The 17876-nt window shown below is 55.8% G+C and overlaps 1 pseudogene across 1 annotated transcript in view; it reads right to left on the reverse strand.

Annotated features, from left to right (window-relative positions):
• Positions 1–10109, reverse strand: part of LOC144805608 (uncharacterized) — a 101951-nt pseudogene extending 91842 nt beyond the window's left edge. Inside the window, exon 1 of the transcript XR_013605556.1 lies at positions 10056–10109. The product of XR_013605556.1 is annotated as an uncharacterized LOC144805608 (transcript). The remainder of the gene's footprint in view (positions 1–10055) is intronic.
• Positions 10110–17876: the final 7767 nt, after the last annotated feature.

Consider the following 17876-nt stretch of genomic DNA (forward strand, 5'->3'; position numbering starts at 1 on the left):
TAGAGGTGATATCGATTATCGAATGACTCAATCAGGTGTATTTTCTTCGAATCTAATGATCTGTGTATCATCGAGTAGAGGGGATGTCGAATGACTCGATCAGGCTGGCCAAGTGGGCCATGTATAGATTGAAAAGATTGTGGCTCAAAACCAGCCGGGGGAGGGGTAATTGTCTTAGGGGTTGATCTGAAGTTAGCTGAGGCCACCGCTTGGGTCAGATCTGAAAAAGGATAAGAACAAAGCAGGCACTTTCCCCAAAGACCTACCATCTCCAATCTCTGTAGTAATGTGGAGTGGGAGATGGTGTCAAAGGTTTCTGATAGATCTAATCAGATCAGAGCCCCACCTCCCTACCCCCATACATAATGTCTCTAATATCCCACGTGGCTTTAGCTCTTTTGGAGCCCTGGATGGACTTTGTGCAAAAGTTGGTCGGACTCAAGGTATTTGGTGAGCTGCTTGTTCACCGTGGCCTCAGTTAGTTTGGTGAACATCAGGAGCAGAGAGACAGGCCGATCCTTAGAGTTAGAACTTCTGTGACTACTGAAGCAGACAACAATGGAAGTAATGTTAGCTAAAGCTCTCTGATTGGCTGTATGCTGAGGTGTAACGGAGCGCAAGAACAAGAAGGTTGGGCTGGGATGTGTCCCAGAGTAATTACCAGTGGCAGAGATGAACTCAAACGTTCCACCCATCATTTTTCTTGTTGATAAATACGCCAGGTGTGCCCATGTGTGGGTCCCGTGCTCACTGCACCGCTGGAATGAAGTCTCACCCTGCAGTCAGTGCCCAGATGTGGGTCCCGTGCTCGCTGCACCACTGGAATAAGCGGCACCCTACAGTCAACGCCCAGATAGGCTGAAACCGGTCTTGGGTTGATTGTGTTCCGGTTCAGAAAGGATCTGGATTGGATCTTCAGGCTGGACTGCCCTAATGGAAGAAGTCTAAAGCTGATTTGCATATGTCTGCTTCCTGTTTAAGGTGGCATTGTGGGCCAACAACCAATTGATCTCCCTCTCCGGCTTGGCCTGGTGAGGACCTGGACATAAGCCGGAGTCTAGTGAGGAAGAGGATGTGATCAGGGCCTGTTGAGGACCAGGACGTGAGTCAGGGGCTTGTGAAGACCAGGACTTGAGCCAGGGCCTTGTGAGGACCAGGACGTGAGCCGGGGCCTTGTGAGGACCAGGAAGTAAACTGTGGCCTTGTGAGGACCAGGACGTGAGCCGGGGCCTTGTGAGGACCAGGACGTGAGCTGAGGCCTTGTGAGGACCAGGACGTGAGCCGGGGCCTTGTGAGGACCAGGAAGTGAGCTAGGGCCTGGTGAGGACCAGGCCGTGAGCCGGGGCCTTGTGTGAACCAGGACATGAGACGGGGCCTTGTGAGGACCAGGACGTGAGCCAGGGCTTTGTGAGGACCAGGATGTGAGACGGGGCCTTGTGTGGACCAGGACATGAGCCGGGGCCTGGTGGAACAGGATGTGAGCTGGAGCCTGGTGGACCAGGACGTGAGCCAGGGCCTTGTGAGGACCAGGACGTAAGCGTGGGCCTGGTAGACCCGGACGTGAGCCAGGGTCTGGTGGACCAAGACATGACCCAGGGCCTTGTGAGGACCAGGACGTGAGCCAGGACCTTGTGAGGACCAAGACGTGAACTGGGGCCTTCTGAGGACCAGGACGTGAGCCGGTGCCTTGTGAGGATCAGGATGTGAGCCGCGGGGCCTTGTGAGGATCAGGAAATGAGCCGGGCCTTCTGAGGACCAGGACGTGAACCAGGTCCTTGGGAGGACCAGGACGTGAGTCGAGGCCTTGTGAGGACAAGGACGGGTGACGGGACTTGATGGACCAGGATACTGAGCCAGCTCTCGCTCCCTTAGAGAGGCCAGACTAAACACCTGGTGGAATAAACATTATTCTTTTGGAACTATTTTTGCAAAATTGGTTTAATTTTGCTTATTAGTGGAATCCTATACTGGAACCATGTAAGTGTGCCCTATGGGATGCACCCAATTACTAATTGGAAGCACAATTAAAGCTTTTAGACATTCTGCGTCACCAGGACAGGAGGCGTTACCAAAGGAGCACCCAAACTAGCAGAATTCGACACATAAACATCTTAAAACAAGGCAGGGCACTCACGAAAGAGAAATTAGCCAGTTTGCCTTTGTCAGGAGCCATCTGAGGCTCTAAGGTAACTCCAGATACTTTTCAAAAATTCGGATTATGAACTCTTAAAATAAAATGATATGCCTGGAAAGGAGCATCTCTGGGCGGTGCGAGCAGCGGCTGAGGTGGTCCACATTCTTCATACCAAGAGAACAGGACAGGCCTCACCTCCTACCCCTACAGGACAGGTTTCATCCCAGCAGACGACACGCCTCCACTCCTCTGCATCGTCCTGGACAGGCCTGAACCACTCTGCACCCCTCGCGGATACGCCTCACCTCCTCTGCACCCCCAGCCAGGAACAGGTACCACCTCCTCTGCACCCCTGGACAGGCCTCACCTGCGCTTAACCCCCTTGACAGGACATGCTTCACCTCCTCTTCACCCCGGACAGGCATCTCCCCTGCACCCCATCAGGACTGGCCTCACCTCCCCTGCACAGGCCTCACCTGCTCTGCACCCCTGGACGGGCCTCACCTGCGCTTAACTCCCTGGACAGGACATGCTTCACCTCCTCTACACCCCGGACAGTCCTCGCCTCCTCTGCTCCCCATGGACAGGCATCTCCCCTGCAACCCTCAGGACAGGCCTCACCTCCTCTGCACCCCGGGACGGGCCTCACCTCCACTGCACACCCGGGACAGGCCTCACCACTTCTGCTCCCCCTGGACAGGCATCTCCTCTGCAACCCTCAGGACAGGCCATACCTCCTCTGCACCCCGGCGGAACAGGCCTCAACTCTTCTGCATCAGCTTCGCAGGCCTCATCACCTCTGCACCCCTGGACAGGCCTCACCTCCTCTACTCCCTCTGGACAGGCCACCTCCTCTCCTCCCCCTGGGGAGGCTTCACCTCCTCTGTACCTCTTTACAGGCATCACCATCTTTGCAACTCCCCTGAAAAGGACATTCCTCACCTCCTTTGCACCCTTTAGACAAGCCTCACCTCTGCTGTATCCCCCTGGACAGGCCTCACCTCGTCTGCACCCCGGACAAGCCTCACCTCCTCTGCACCCCTGGACAGGCCTCACCTTCTCTGCACCCCAGGACAGGCCTCGCCTCCTCTGCACCCCTGGACAGGCCTCGCCTCCTCTGCACCCCTAGACAGGACTCACCTCCTCTGCACCCCCTGGACAGGCCTCACCTCCTCTGCACCCCTGGAGAGGCCTTACCTCCTCTACACCCCTGGACAGGCCTCTCCTCCTCTGTACCCCTGGACAGGCCTTTCCTCCTCTGCACCCCTGGACAGGCCTCACCTCCTCTGTACCCCGAGGACAGGCCTCACCTCCAATGCACCCCTGGACAGGCCTCACCTCCTCTGCACCCCTGGACAGACCTCACCTCCTCTGCACCCCTGGACTGGCCTCACCTCCTCTGCACCCCTGGACAGGCCTCACCTCCTCTGCACCCCTGGACAGGCCTCTCGGTGCTTCTCTCAGGAGCTCTCGGTGAAGGATTCTCATTAAGGTCAGAGGAGCCCAGACTTCATTCCATCCCATACAGTGCCTCTCACTCCGCCCTGAGCCTCGAGGTGCTATGCCCAGTCACCCGATGAGAGACACTGCTCCCCTGGATAGGCCTCATCTCCTCTGTACCACTGGACTGGCCTCACCTCCTCTGCACCCCAGACAGGCCTCTCCTCCTCTGCACCCTGGACAGGCCTCTCCTCCTCTGCACCCCTGGACAGGCCTCTCCTCCTCTGCACCCCTGGACAGGCCTCACCTCCTCTGCACCCATGGACTGGCCTCGCCTCCTCTGCACTCCTCTGGACAGGCCTCTCCTCCTCTGCACCCCCTCGACAGGCCTCACCTCCTCTGCACCCCCTCGACAGGCCTCACCTCTTCTGCATCCCTGGAGAGGCCTCACCTCCTCTACACCCCTGGATAGGCCTCTCCTCCTCTGTACCCCTGGACAGGCCTTTCCTTCTCTGCACTCCTGGACAGGCATATTCTCCTCTGCACCCCTGGACAGGCCTCGCCTCCTCTGCACCCCTGGACAGGCCTCGCATCCTATGCACCCCTGGACAGACCTCACCTCCACTGCACCCCTGGACTGGCCTCGCCTCCTCTGCACTCCTCTGGACAGGCCTCACCTCCTCTGCACCCCTGGACAGGCCTCACCTCCTCTGCACCCCCTGGACAGGCCTCACCTCCTCTGCATCCCCTGGACAGGCCTCACCTCCTCTGCACCCCTGGACAGGCCTCTCCTCCTCTGCACCCCTGGACAGGCCTCTCCTCCTCTGCACCCCTGGACAGGCCTCTCCTCCTCTGCACCCCAGGACAGGCCTCACCTCCTCTGCCCCTGGACAGGCCTCTCCTTCTCTGCCCCTCCTCTGGACAGGCCTCTCCTCATCTGCCCCTGGACAGGCCTCTCCACTTCAGCCCCTCCTTTGGACAGGCCTCTCCTCCTCTGTACCCCTGGGCAGGCCTCCCCTCTGCTTCACCCCTGGACAGGCCTCACTTCCTATGCACCCCTGGACAGGCCTCACCTCTTCTGCACCACTGGACAGGCCTTTCCTCCTCTACCCCCCTGAACAGGCCTCTCCTCCTCTGCACCCCTGGACAGGCCTCACCTCCTCTGCACCCCTGGACAGGCCTCACCTCCTCAGCCCCTGGACAGGCCTCTCCTCCTCTGCACCCCCTGGACAGGCCTCACCTCCTCTGCACCCCCCGGACAGGCCTCACCTCCTCTGCATCCCTGGAGAGGCCTCACCTCCTCTACACCCCTGGACAGGCCTTTCCTCCTCTGTACCCCTGGACAGGCCTTTCCTCCTCTGCACCCCTGGACAGGCATCTTCTCCTCTGCACCCCTGGACAGGCCTCGCATCCTCTGCACCCCTGGACAGGCCTCGCGACCTATGCACCTCTGGGCAGGCCTCACCTCCACTGCACCCCTGGACTAGCCTCGCCTCCTCTGCACTTCTCTGGACAGGCCTCACCTCCTCTGCACCCCTGGACAGGCCTTACCTCCTCTGTACCCCCACCTCCCAGCACCCCTGGACAGGCCTCACCTCCCCTGCATCCCCTGGACAGGCCTCTCCTCCTCTGCACTCCTGGACAGGCCTCTCCTCCTCTGCACCCCCTCGACAGGCCTCTCCTCCTCTGCACCCCTGGACAGGCCTCACCTCCTCTGCACCCCTGGACAGGCAACACCTCCTCTGCACCCCTGGACAGGCCTCACCTCCTCTGCACCCCTGGACAGGCCTCACCTCCTCTGCACCCCCTGGACAGGCCTCTCCTCCTCTGCACCCCTGGACAGGCCTCACCTCCTCTGCACTCCTGGACAGGCCTCACCTCCTCTGCCCCCCTGGACAAGCCTCACCTCCTCTGCCCCCCTGGACAGGCCTCTCCTCCTCTGCACCCCCTGGACAGGCCTCACCTCCTCTGCACCCCCTGGACAGGCCTCACCTCCTCTGCACCCCTGGACAGGCCTCACCTCCTCTGCACCCCCTGGACAGGCCTTACCTCCTCTAGACCCCTGGACAGGCCTTTCCTCCTCTGCACCCCTGGGCAGGCATATTTTCCTCTGCAACCCTGAACAGGCCTCGCATCCTCTGTCCCTGGACAGGTCTCTCCTCCTCTGCACCTCTGGACAGGCCTCTCCTCCTCTGCATCCCTGGACAGGCCTCACCTCCTCTGCACCCCTGGACAGGCCTCACCTCCTCTGCACCCCTGGACAGGCCTCACCTCCTCTGCACCTCTGGACAGGCCTCTCCTCCTCTGCACCCTGGACAGGCCTCACCTCCTCTGCACCTCTGGACAGGCCTCTCCTCCTCTGCACCCTGGACAGGCCTCACCTCCTCTTCACCCCCTGGACAGGCCTCTCCTCCTCTGCACCCCTGGACAGGCCTCAACTCCTCTGCACCCCTGGAAAGGTCTCTGCTCCTCTGTACCCCTGGGCAGGCCTCCCCTCTGCTTCACCCCTGGACACCTCTCCTCCTCTCCACCCCTGGGCAGGCCTCGTCTCCTCTTCACCCCATGGACAGGCCTCTACTCCTCTCCACCCCTGGACAGGCCTCACCTCCTCTGCACCCCTGGACAGGCCCCTCCTCCTCTCCACCCCTGGACAGGCCTCACCTCCTCTGCACCCCTGGACAGGCCTCACCTCCTCTGCACCCCTGGACAGGCCCTTCCTCCTCTGCAACCCTGGACAGGCCTCACCTCCTCTACTCCCTCTGGACAGGCCACCTCCTCTCCTCCCCCTGGGGAGGCTTCACCTCCTCTGTACCTCTTTACAGGCATCACCATCTTTGCAACTCCCCTGAAAAGGACATTCCTCACCTCCTTTGCACCCTTTAGACAAGCCTCACCTCTGCTGTATCCCCCTGGACAGGCCTCACCTCGTCTGCACCCCGGACAAGCCTCACCTCCTCTGCACCCCTGGACAAGCCTCACCTTCTCTGCACCCCGGGACAGGCCTCGCCTCATCTGCACCCCTGGACAGGCCTCGCCTCCTCTGCACCCCTGGACAGGACTCACCTCCTCTGCACCCCTGGACAGACCTCACCTCCTCTGGACCCCTGGACAGGCCTCACATCCTCTGCACCCCTGGACAGGCCTTACCTCCTCTGCACCCCTGGACTGGCCTCACCTCCTCTGCACCCCTGGACAGGCCTCACCTCCTCTGCACCCCTGGACAGGCCTCTCAGTGCTTCTCTCGGGAGCTCTCGGTGACAGATTCTCATTAAGGTCAGAGGAGCCCAGACTTCATCCCATCCCATACAGTGCCTCTCACTCCGCCCTGAGCCTCGAGGTGCTATGCCCAGTCACCCGATGAGAGACACTGCTCCCCTGGATAGGCCTCATCTCCTCTGTACCACTGGACATGCCTCTCCTCCTCTGCACCCCTGGACAGGCCTCTCCTCCTCTGCACCCCTTGACAGGCCTCTCCTCCTCTGCACCCCTGGACAGGCCTCAGCTCCTCTGCACCCCTGGACAGGCCTCTCCTCCTCTGCTCCCCTGGACTGGCATCACGTTCTCTGCACCCCTGGACAGGCCTCACCTCCTCTGCACCCATGGACTGGCCTCGCCTCCTCTGCACTCCTCTGGACAGGCCTCTCCTCCTCTGCACCCCCTGGACAGGCCTCACCTCCTCTGCACCCCCTCAACAGGCCTCACCTCCTCTACACCCCTGGATAGGCCTCTCCTCCTCTGTACCCCTGGACAGGCCTTTCCTTCTCTGCACCCCTGGACAGGCATCTTCTCTTCTGCACCCCTGGACAGGCCTCGCCTCCTCTGCACCCCTGGACAGGCCTCCCATCCTATGCACCCCTGCACAGGCCTCACCTCCACTGCACCCCTGGACTGGCCTCACCTCCTCTGCCCCTGGACAGGCCTCCCCTCCTCTGCACGCCTGGACAGGCCTCGCCTCCTCTGCACTCCTCTGGGCAGGCCTCACCTCCTCTGCACCCCTGGACAGGCCTCACCTCCTCTGCACCCCCTGGACAGGCCTCACCTCCTCTGCATCCCCTGGACAGGCCTCTCCTCCTATGCACCCCTGGACAGGCCTCTCCTCCTCTGCACCCCAGGACAGGCCTCACCTCCTCTGCCCCTGGACAGGCCTCTCCTTCTCTGCCCCTCCTCTGGACAGGCCTCTCCTCATCTGCCCCTGGACAGGCCTCTCCACTTCTGCCCCTCCTTTGGACAGGCCTCTCCTCCTCTGTACCCCTGGGCATGCCTCCCCTCCTCTGCACCTCCTCGACAGGCCTCACCTCCTCTACACCCCTGGATAGGCCTCTCCTCCTCTGTACCCCTGGACAGCCCTTTCCTTCTCTGCACCCCTGGACAGGCATCTTCTCCTCTGCACCCCTGGACAGGCCTCCCATCCTATGCACCCCTGGACAGGCCTCACCTCCACTGCACCCCTGGACTGGCCTCACCTCCTCTGCCCCTGGACAGGCCTCCCCTCCTCTGCACCCCTGGACAGGCCTCGCCTCCTCTGCACTCCTCTGGACAGGCCTCACCTCCTCTGCACCCCTGGACAGGCCTCACCTCCTCTGCACCCCCTGGACAGGCCTCAACTCCTCTGCATCCCCTGGACAGGCCTCTCCTCCTCTGCACCCCTGGACAGGCCTCTCCTCCTCTGCACCCCAGGACAGGCCTCACCTCCTCTGCCCCTGGACAGGCCTCTCCTTCTCTGCCCCTCCTCTGGACAGGCCTCTCCTCATCTGCCCCTGGACAGGCCTCTCCACTTCTGCCCCTCCTTTGGACAGGCCTCTCCTCCTCTGTACCCCTGGGCAGGCCTCCCCTCTGCTTCACCCCTGGACAGGCCTCACCTCCTCTGCCCCCCTGGACAAGCCTCACCTCCTCTGCCCCCCTGGACAGGCCTCTCCTCCTCTGCACCCCCTGGACAGGCCTCACCTCCTCTGCACCCCCCGGACAGGCCTCACCTCCTCTGCATCCCTGGAGAGGCCTCACCTCCTCTACACCCCTGGACAGGCCTTTCCTCCTCTGTACCCCTGGACAGGCCTTTCCTCCTCTGCACCCCTGGACAGGCATCTTCTCCTCTGCACCCCTGGACAGGCCTCGCATCCTCTGCACCCCTGGACAGGCCTCGCGACCTATGCACCTCTGGACAGGCCTCACCTCCACTGCACCCCTGGACTAGCCTCGCCTCCTCTGCACTTCTCTGGACAGGCCTCACCTCCTCTGCACCCCTGGACAGGCCTCACCTCCTCTGCACCCCTGGACAGGCCACACCTCCCAGGCCTCTCCTCCTCTGCACCCCTGGACAGGCCTCACCTCCTCTGCACTCCTGGACAGGCCTCACCTCCTCTGCCCCCCTGGACAAGCCTCACCTCCTCTGCACCCCTGGACTGGCCTCAACTCCTCTGCACCCCTGGACAGGCCTCACCTCCTCTCCACCTCTGGACAGGCCTCACCTCCTCGGTACCCCCTGGACAGGCCTCACCTCCTCTGCACCCCTGGACAGGCCTCACCTCCTCTGCACCCCCTGGACAGGCCTCACCTCCTCTACACCCCTGGACAGGCCTTTCCTCCTCTGCACCCCTGGACAGGCATCTTTTCCTCTGCACCCCTGGACAGGCCTCGCATCCTCTGTCCCTGGACAGGTCTCCCCTCCTCTGCACCTCTGGACACAGGCCTCTCCTCCTCTGCACCTCTGGACACCTCTGGACAGGCCTCACCTCCTCTGCACCCCTGGACACAGGCCTCTCCTCCTCTGCACCCCTGGACAGGCCTCTCCTCCTCTGCACCCCAAGACAGGCCTCTCCTCCTCTGCCCCCCCCAGACAGGCCTCACCTCCTCTGCCCCCCTGGACAGACCTCTCCTCCTCTGCACCCCAGGACAGGCCTCACCTCCACTGCACCCCTGGACAGGCCTCACCTCCTCTGCCTCCCTGGACAGGCCTCACCTCCTCTGCACCCCTGGACAGGCCTCACCTCCTCTGCATCCCTGGACAGGCCTCGCCTCCTCTGCACCCCTGGACAGGCCTCACCTCATCTTCACCCCTGGACAGGCCTCACCTCCTCTGCACCCCTGGACGGGCCTCACCTCCTCTGCACCCCTGGACAAGCCTCACCTCCTCTGCATCCCTGGACAGGCCTCACCTCCTTTGCTCCCCTGGGAAGGCCTCACCTCCTCTGCACCCCTGGACAGGCCTCACCTCATCTTCACCCCTGGACAGGCCTCACCTCCTCTGCACCCCTGGACAGGCCTCACCTCCTCTGCACCCCCTGGACAGGCCTCACCTACTCTGCACCTCTGGACACAGGCCTCACCTCCTCTTCACCCCTGGACAGGCCTCTCCTCCTCTGACCCCTGGACAGACCTCGGCACCAAAAAGAGCTGAGCTCTCCTGACCTCACCATAAATGCCAGGGGGAGATCTGATCAATGGGTTAATAAATTGCAGCCAAGTGAGTTAGCAGCTCTCCTACCTGATCAGAAACCTGTCCAGGCTCTCTCTTCCTCCTGGGGAGGGGGGGGCAGATCTGGGATCTGAGGGGGGGGGGGGTCTGTGGGGGTCTGAAGATGGAGGTAACTGCCCACCAGACAGGACTCCTTCCTCCTCTGCTGCAGGCTGCACACACCAGGACAGACAGGAAGTGATGTCAGCATTTGCTGCTGGTGCTGTCTCTGCCACCGCTGACCCGGAAGAGGAAACCCTTCTCCCTTCCATACAATGTGCAGCTCAGTGGGTTTCATCATCAGGCGAGGAGCGCCCTCTGGTGGCCGCTGACAGTACCACCGCCTCCAGGCTCCAGCAGGGAAACAAGCTTTGGTGACTGTTAAGACCTGGGTTTTTAAATGTCACAGAGGTGTGGACACTCACAGTCCATGACAGGGTCTTGTATGGGAAACAAGCATTGGCGCCTGCAAAGGAACAGACATGACATTCAGGAGTGAATTTAAATGAGGACTTGTATTTCATTCAATGTGTGAAATGTAGACGCAGCTGCTGCAATGAGACTGAGCAGCGTTTCTAATGTTCCTGTTCCTGGGGGTGATTCTTTATATTTGACAGGGCCACGAATCCTCAAACCATAGCTGCCAAGGTTTCAGATTGCTATGTGTGACATTTTCATAATTTCAGTGAAATTATGAGTGACATTTCAATGACTATGAGTGACACTGACTTGCGGCGGGCAAAATCAAGTAATGAAGATTAGGGAAACAGATAAATATCAGAAATTACCCCCATTTGAGCAACAAGAAACTCTAACAAGGTCTTAAAACTGCAGCAAAGCAGCAGAAAGGGAAGGAAGGGCACTAACCGGAGACAGCAGCATGACTGCAGCTCTCAGAGACAGAGACATTTTTCCCCCTGAAATAAAACCAAACACATAAGTCCATGGAAAAAGCGAAATATCAGAAATTACTACGCCCTTTAAAGCAGTAATAAGCTTTGGAAAGACGTTCAAGCTGCTACATAGCCCCTGAATTGCAAACTTACTAACCTACAGCCCCTTTCTAAGATGAATGTTACTGGAAGGGGGCCTGCTACAAAAGGCATATGTTTTAAAACTCACTATTCACAGGGTAGAGGGTGAAAGAAATTATACAACTCCACCACCCTGAACCCCCTAAGTCAAAGTATACACACAAGAAGGGGTGGAGAGATTAGAGTACACGTGTAACAACACGAGACAGAAAAAATAAATCTGTTTTGAAAACTGCCCTCACCCACACACAAAAGTGTGTGACATGCTTCATCATCGGGTCTGCTTACAAAACGCCCTGGTGTAGCCACACTCAGGCCGGAGCATAAGGGAAGGGGAAAAACTAATAATGTTTTGAGAACCTAGTCTTCTCTTCTAACACGACCCATCCTCATTCTTTTTAAGCCTGGTTGTGGAACCTATAAATAAAGGTTTTATTGGTATCCACAAACCAGTTTTAAAGCACTTTCCCATAAACTGCACTTTGTCTTATCACCATTCCCAGTCACAGGGTGATATTCACTGTTCTATCACTTGGTTTGTTACATTTGTGTTGTGTCTTGTCATTTCTCAATATTTTATTATTTTTTCCCCTTCCCTTATGCTCCGCCCTGAGCGTGGCTACACCAGGGCGTTTTGTGAGCATATGTTTTAAAACTTCATGGGATATAAATTGCACACAGATGATCAATCATGGTAATTAAGAAATCATTTTTAGAAGCATTAAATGTGAACTGTAACTCGTCCAAGCATGTTTTTTTTTAAGGGACAACTTCTCCCTTGTCCGTCTTCATACTGCTTTTCAAAAAAGGTTTTTGTTTTGGCATTTATAAAAACAGAAGAGTTCAGGTCTTACAAGCAATATTCTGCTTAGGCCGCATGTGGAGAGCAAGGCACGTACACACTCTAGTACGGATGACAGCGCTAGGTCAGGTGTAACATGAAAACGAAGTACAGAACTCCCATGATCGCTTTTAGGTGACCTCGAGACGCCACAATGTACTAAAGAAACAGCCCATGGAAAATAAAATGCAATCGTTAGACTAAAACGCAGTCATGTAGCTAAGAACCGGAGTATGTGCAAAACAAGAGAGGTTCGGTGTTAAATACACTCGTATCACTGCTAAACAATTCCCAAGCAGGCCTCTGCAACAGGTTATGAAATAATTGCATAACATTATGATGTGAATGCAGAGCCCGCACACTGCCCAGATGAACAGAAGGGCCCTACACACATTTGTTTTCAGAAGTGGCTGTCAAGGAGAGCTACAACATAGATACTGAGCACGTGAGCTGTGCTGAATTAAGTTTGCTAGAAGAAACCAAGAGTACCTGTTTACTAAATAGAATAATTCAGTCTAAAAACAAAGCTACATTGGCACAACTTAGCTGAATAGCTTAGACATTTGTGACAAATGAGGCCTCTGTCTTTACAACAATGGAATAAGACACCTGCAATGTATTCGCATGTCTTGTAAAAAAAAAAGCTCTGTCACACACGCTAGTTACATGATGAAGGAGAGCGCACAACGGGAACGTCGTACCACACATAAATCAAGGACAATTTGCAACTAAAGAAATTTTTACTTTTTAAGGAACGCTACAAATTGAAGATATTTTCCATTCTTATTGAACGATGCCACTCCAGTAAGCAAAAACATAGCCGGGACTGCATAGAAGAGGGTTTCGCTGTGAATAAGCATCACAACCTTTTACTATTTAGTACAAACAACTCAGGTCACAAACTGGCACTGAACGTATTAGGAACGGCAGCACTAGCAGCGCGCTAGCGCTTTTAATAAAATATAAAGTACACTTTGAAGAAGACTGATACCTCTCGAGCAGCAGCAATTGTACGGTCCGGACCTCGCCGCAATGACTACCTCTGACAATCAACACTCTCCCGTTGCTTTGCACCACATCAGGGTTTGCATTTCTCTGCTGCTTTCTTGTTCACCTCCCCCTTCAAGGGTTCACTCATAAAACAAGGAAAGAAGCAGGTTGTAGTCACAATAAAGTCATAACACAGACCATCAGGTATAACCCACACAGGGTTCTCTCACTCAGTGGATGGGGTCTGAGGACGGAGGGGATGTTTCACCCACACAGGGGTCTCTGACTCAGTGGATGGGGTCTGAGGACGGAGGGGATGTTTCACCCACACAGGGGTCTCTTACTCAGTGGACGGGGTCTGAGGATGGAGGGGGTATTTCACCCACACAGGGGTCTCTGACTCAGCGGATGGGGTCTGAGGACGGAGGGGATATTTCACCCACACAGGGATGGTGGCGAGGGTGAGGTCAGCGGAGCTAAGCTGGCGGTTCGGAGTGTAGAAGCTGAGTCGTCTGTTGAGGTACGCTGGTCCGGTGTTGTGGAGTGCATTGTATGCATGGGTGAGGAGCTTGAAGGTGATCCTCTTGTTGACGGGGAGCCAGTGCAGGTCTCTCAGGTGGGATGTGATGTGGCTGTGGCAGGGGATGTCGAGGCTGAGGAATGCAGAGGCATTCTGTATGCGTTGAAGTCTTTTCTGGAGTTTGGCCGAGGTTCCTGCGTAGAGGGCATTGGCGTATTCCTGCCTGCTGGTGACGAGGGCCTGGGTGACTGTCTTTCTGGTTCCGGAGGGGATCCATCTGTAGATCTTGTGGAGCATGCAGAGGGTGTTGAAGCAGGAGGAGGATACAGTGTTGACTTGCTGGGTCATTAACAGCGATGAGTCCAGGATGGACCCCAGATTGCATGCGTGGTCGGTGGAAGTTGATGAAGCTCCCAGTGTGGCCGGCCATCAGGCGTCGTCCCAGGTGGACGGGGTACAGCCGTCTTGTCCAAGTTCAGTTTCAGACAGCTGTTCTTCATACATTCGACGACAGCCTTCATTCCTTCGTGGAGGATGGTTTTGGCGGTGGTGGGGGCCTTGGTGAGGGAGAGGATCAGTTGGAGCTGGGGTTGGAGAGTTCCTTCATGATGTTGAAGAGCTCTTTGCTGTTGTGTGCGTTGTTGTAAAGCGTTCCTTGAAGGAAGTCCTTTTGGCAGTTTGGATGAGTTGGTGGTGTCTGCGCTCTTTTGGGCTGCATTGCTGTCCGGTGTTTGTTCGTGGTGCCACTTCATCTCGAGCCTTCGACAGGTCTGCTTGGATGCCTGGAGGTCGGCAGTGAACCAGATGGCTTTTCTGTTGGTGAGTCTGTTTGAGGGTTTCTTTATCGGGCGAGAGTCTTGGCACAGTCGTCGATCCAATGCCTGAGGTTGCGTGCGGCAGTGTCGGTGTCGGCGCTGTCAGTTGGTGGGTTTCGGGCAAGGGTGGCGCTTAGCTGGTCTTCGGTGACTTTTGCTCCAGCTGTAGTGGGGGGTCCGCAGTGTGTGGTGGTGCATGGTGGGTTTCTCAAAGGTGAAGTGGTGGTCGGTCCAGTGGAGTTCGGTGGTGTGGTTGAAGGTGACGTAGTTGCTGGCGGAAAAGATGCTGTTGAGCATGTGTCTGGCGGAGTGGGTGGGAGTCGTGACTAGCTGTTTGAGTCCGAGGTTGTCAAGCAGGGTGGAAGAGTTGATGTTGAGGTGGAAGTTCAGGTCTCCGAGGCGGATGTAGTCCGTGGATGGAGTCGCTGCACTGTGGCCGGGGTGTCTATAAATGAGGGTTCCTCTGAGGGGGGTATTGGGGTCGATGTGGATCTAAAGTGCTGGTGTTCGGCCGCGCTGAGAGTGTCGTCGGTGCTGGTCAAGATTCTGAGGGTGTTCCTGTGGCTGATGGTGATTCCTCCTCCTGCACTGTTGGTACGGTCCCTGCGGGTGATCTTGTAGCCCTCCGGGATGGATATGGCGATGTCGGGTGCAGAGGAGGGGTTCATCCAGGTCTCCGTCAGGAAGGCGTCATCCGGGGAGGATGAGTCGAGTAGGTTCCAGAGTTCGATGGCGTGCTTGCCGGCAGAGCGGGTGTTGAGTAGTATGCATCTGAGGTGGTGGCATCCTACCCCGGTGGGCGAGGTGGCGGCTTGGAGGCTGGTGAAGCTGCAGATCTGGCAGGAGAAGCGTCCTTGGGTGCGCTTCAGGGTGGCCAGGGAGCAGGTGTATGATCGGCCGGCGTTGAGTGCGTGAAGGGTGCTGGCGTCGTAGTGGCGTTCGGGGGGGGCAGGTGGTCTGGCGCTGGGCGCGGTTCAGACACGGAGGAGTGCAGGCAGGATTGCATTTGGTGCGCTTTTTGTACGGACGCCATTAGAAGGGGAGGTGGGAGGGAGGAGCAGGGGACGCAGCAGCGGGAAGGGGAGAGGAAGGCTGGAATGCTGGAGGGCTATAGAGCGAATAACGGACGGAAGCACAGAATACAAAGAAAAGGAATACAACAGTGGGCACAAAATAATACAGCAGCAGAATACAAAGTAGTAATACAGCAGTGGGTAACAGATACTGCAAAAAGTAATACAACAGCAGACAAATAACAGGCAAAAAGGAACAGAGCGAGCACACAGATACTTACGGCTCACCACTGGGCCACCAGGGATGAGGCGCAGGTGGGAGCCTGCGGGTGGAGGAGGAACTTGAACTCGCGGAAGCAGCGAGATCAGGGAGCAGGGACATTGGCACACACAAGTAGAGCTGTGCGGCGTGGGGAGCGACGTGCCTGGATCAGGGTCAAGGGTCGCTCCTTTATCTCACTCTTGATTCATGGCTCTTTAATCCACCACCAGCCACTCTCGGCTCCTTTATCTCACTCTTAATTCCACCTCATGGCTCTTTAATCCACCCCAGACACTCTTGGCTCCTTTATCTCACTCTTGATTCTTCCTCATGGCTCTTTAATCCACCACCAGCCACTCCCGGCTTCTTTATCTCAATCTTGATTCCACTTCATGACTCTTTATTCCACCCCCAGACACTCTCTGCTCCTTTATCTGACTCTTGATTCCACCCCGTGGCTCTTTAATCCACCCCAGACACTCCCGGCTCCATTATCTCACTCCTGTAGGTCCCTGCTTTATCCCTTTGTCACTTTGTTTCATCTTTCTCTTCCCCTTTCTTCCCCTTGTGTGTTTTTCACTCCCTTGTTATGTGTCAAAGTCTGATGAGGAAAAATAAGTGCCGGCCCTCAAAAAGAGAGTGCTGATGGGCCCCACCTGCGACCACCGGCTCAAATTAAGATCTAATTAACATCTTACCTCTTGGTTGATAAATAAAAGAATTTAGGGCAATCTGGCAGGATGGGGAAAGAAGAAAAACAGAGAGGAAGGAGAAGAATTAAAGGAAAGAAAACACAAAAAAGAGAATGCTGAGGAAGAGCATACACGCGAGTCACTCCATGACCGCATCTCCTCGACCCGCCGCTGTGGACTTCTGATACAGCGAATGTCTGCGTCTTAGCCGTTGCTTCTTGCTCAAATGCTATGGTGGTCTCAGGATCCTACGGGTGGTCTGGTTCATGGTGGTCTCATGATCCTATGGGTGGGGGGGTAATCTGGCTTGACTCATGGTGGTCTGATGATCCTACGGGTTGTCTGGCTCTTTCTTCCAAACATCTTGTGTCGGTGTAAATGCCGCCAACATTCTTTATCTCATCTTTTTCTAGTTCACGCTTGACTGGATTCAGTCAATCGAACGCCGTCCTGCTGCAGGTCTCTCCCCCTCAGTCTGGAAGCCCAGAGACTCTGGGCCTCATTTATGAGAGCGGGAATCATCCCTGAGCAAATTATGTTTTTGAATGACACTGTCCAACAGACGTCTTGTCTTGGGATAGCCAAGATAAAAGACTTGAACAATCCGTCTATACCTACACCTACACCTGTTAGTGATAACACTTCAGAGGGGGTGGGGGGGTCGACGTACATACTATTTTGCATCACAACAGAACAGATCCAGATTGGAATAAATGGTTGATCTGGCCCACAGACACAAACAACTGTCAAGATAGATTCCTGAATAAAACAAAGGGGTTCACATTCATTAGGCCAGAACCAAGATATGTTCAAAGTCAGCAACCAGGAATAGTAACAACATACAGTGTAGGTAAATTTTGCCCTGATTGGCTACCTAGATCTACACTTAAGGATGTAAAGCAACACTTATCTTTACTTAAAGATGGCGTTGATCTCAGGGAATTGTTGCAAAGACCAAGAACACCGCGTCATAAACATTTTATATATGCCGGTATCTATACTGCTTACAATGAAGCATGGAAAAACTCAAGCAGAGACTGCAGAACGAATACGAGAAATTGATCGTATTAATTTAGAGAAATCTCTCTCTGTGGTTGACAATGGGTTAACGACTCTGTCGTCTAGGATATATTCTTTGGACAGCATAATGTCTTCTTCCATAGACCCCATGGAACAGGACTTGGTCATGTTGCAACATGGTCAGTGGCAATTACGTTCTATCATGCTATTAGGCTGGACGTTGCAAAACCTTTGTTCAGGCTATGTGCCTTGACCTTTAATCAATACTACGTCACTGTTTTCAGAATTCAATCTCACTGATAAACAGATCAAATTGGCACAAAGGGGAGCAGACAATACGGTGCTGAGCATTAAAAAACTGGAAAGATTGCCATTTACTGTCGCTGAAAAGCCAGTTATGGAATGGATTATACATTGGAACAATCACTCTGCCTGTTACAATTTTCCATTTTCAATATTGCCTGCAACATATACCAGCAGGCACATGTAAAAGGTTGGGTAAAGAATACATCAAGACATCCTGGGAATTACCATACACATATAGATGTTGGAGTCTTGAAGTGTTTCTTAGCGGGAAAACTGTTAAAACGCACTAAGCAGTTCTCTCTTATGTCAGGGTTTAAACTTACAAGGGCCTGCGATGGTTCCTCTAACAACTTATCCT

This window comes from Lissotriton helveticus, assembly GCF_964261635.1.
Source record: "Lissotriton helveticus chromosome 1_1 unlocalized genomic scaffold, aLisHel1.1 SUPER_1_unloc_16, whole genome shotgun sequence".
In the NCBI taxonomy this organism is placed as follows: domain Eukaryota; kingdom Metazoa; phylum Chordata; class Amphibia; order Caudata; family Salamandridae; genus Lissotriton; species Lissotriton helveticus.